The sequence below is a fragment of the Sapajus apella genome, unplaced genomic scaffold (assembly GCF_009761245.1).
Source record: "Sapajus apella isolate SASKATOON/1434 unplaced genomic scaffold, GSC_monkey_1.0 scaffold2, whole genome shotgun sequence".
In the NCBI taxonomy this organism is placed as follows: domain Eukaryota; kingdom Metazoa; phylum Chordata; class Mammalia; order Primates; family Cebidae; genus Sapajus; species Sapajus apella.
In genome coordinates, this window is record NW_022436942.1 from 59795560 (window position 1) to 59797908 (window position 2349).

The 2349-nt window shown below is 39.4% G+C and overlaps 1 pseudogene; it reads left to right on the forward strand.

Annotated features, from left to right (window-relative positions):
- Positions 1-1695: 1695 nt before the first annotated feature.
- On the forward strand, positions 1696-1796 carry LOC116527848 (annotated as a pseudogene).
- The last annotated feature ends 553 nt before the right edge of the window (positions 1797-2349 follow it).

Genomic DNA, 2349 nt, shown 5'->3' on the forward strand with positions numbered 1-2349 from the left:
CAACCATGCCTATTTTGCTTTTGACTTGTTTGCAGACCCCCCTAGTTGTCTAGATTCTGAACTAGTTTTGGCTGTTGCTCTCACCCTTGCCCCCAAAACCATAGGTTCCTGGAAATTTTCCTGAAAGGAAACGTTTTGTTTTGTTTGTTTTTATTTTTGTTCATGGTTTGAGAAGGGGAGAAGGGCTCTTTACCTAAACACCTGAACCTTTCTAAGGCTATCCTTTGTAAGCATTGTATGATCCAATTATTGGACCTCTGTGCTTATGATTCTATAATACCTCCTCTTAAACAAGATTAGTTTGCCGCTACTTGAAAGATCTTGGCTATTACTACTTCAAACTTATGTCCGCGTCAGATTTATGTTTCAGTATGATGTATGTAATTCTTGAAAATGTAGATTCCCTTTAAAAGAGAACTGAGGCCGGGTGCAGTGGGTCACACCCGTAATCCCAGTAGTTTGGAAGGCCGAAGTGGGCGGATCACCTGAGGTCAGGAGTTCAAGACCAGCCTGGCCAACATGGTGAAACCCTGTCTCTACTAAAATACAAAAATTAGCCGGGCATGCTGGCAGGTGCCTGTAATCCCAGCTACTCAGGAGCTGAGGCAGGAGAATCTCTTGAACCCTGGAGGCAAAGCTGAGATCACCCCACTGCATTCCAGCCTGGGCCACAAGCAAGACTCCATCTCAAAAAAACAAAATAAAACTGAAAGGAAAAATAAGATGTAATATAATGTATTCAAACTACATGTTCTGAACCAGATAAATGAGATATATGTCAGGATGCTTTGTAAACAAATAGTACATACAAATTTACATGTATTAGTGTTGACAGCCTTTCAGAATCTATTTTAAGCACCTAATTACAAGCCACTATGGAAGTAACAATGTTATAAAGACTAAAAAAGACCCATTGGGACGCCTATAATCCAAGCACTTTGGGAAGCCAAGGCGGGTAGATCATGAGGTCAAGAGATGGAGACCATCCTGGCCAACATGGTGAAAACCCATCTCTACTAAAAATACAAAAAATTAGCTGGGTGTGGTGGCATGTGCCTGTAGTCTCAGCTGCTCAGGAGACTGAGGCGGGAGAATCACTTGAACCCAGGAGGTGGAGGTTGCAGTGAGCAGAGATCAGGCCACTATACTCCAGCCTGGCAACAGAGCAAGACTCCTGTCTTAAAAAAAAAAAAAAAAAAATTCCATTAGGCAATTTGACCAATAATCTTATTTTTCAGAATTTGACCATATGATGTTTTGCTTTGTTAGTAAAGAACTGACCTAATTCCCTACAGGCACTGAAAACAAAACAAAGGCCAGAGCTATGGCTCATGCCTGTAATCCCAGCACTTTGGATTGAGGTTGAAGGATCGAGACCAACTGGGCATACAATGAGACCCTGTGTCTACAAAAATAATTTTTTTTTTGTAATTAGCCAGGCCTGGTGACACACACCTATAGTCCCAGCTACTTAGGAGACTGAAGCAAAAAGATTGCTTGAACCCAGAAGTACGAGGCTGCAGTGAGCTATGATCAAGCAACAACGATACAGCTAGGGCAACAGAGCAAGACCTTTTCTCTAATAAATGAATAAACTGTTGAGACATTAAAGAGATTTAATGAGCCAACACACATGAAATATTTAGAATAGTTATCACCACATTATACTCAAGGGTTTTTTTAAAAGTGTTGAAAGCTTGTTTCGGCAGCACATATACTGAAATTGAAGGATACAGGGAAGATTAGCATGGCCTCTACACAAGAATGACATGCAAATTTAAGCATTCCATATGTTTAAAAATTTAAAAATAGGCTGGGCGTGGTGGCTCACGCCTGTAATCTAAGCACTTTGGAGGCCAAGATGGGCGGATCACCTGAGGTCGGGAGTTCAAGACCAGCCTCACCAACATGGTGAAACCCTGTCTTTAATTTAAAAAAAAAATTAAAACTAGAAAGAATAAAAGTGTTGAGACAAATTTATAATTAACAAAGCCATAAATAGCCAAGAGAAACTTAGCTAATCTTTATTGGTGATAACATCCCACCTCCACCACTGCTTCTCTCAATTTCTGACTAGAGCAAAGTTCCTACTTTTATAGGAATACAAATGCATAAAGGTCATGTTAAGGTGTTGAAAAGTAAAATAACAAAACTGCCATTTCCTGTATATTTTATGATTCTAACTAATGACAGCCATTACTCTAGGAAAGATACGTATCTTTAGGACAATGTTGCTTTTCAAAATGTAGTCATTCCTATTAATATTGACCTAGCATTACAGTTTCCTGCTTATTAAAATGAAGTATTCAAGGAAGAAGAATTATAGCATCATGCTAGAATTAAAACTAA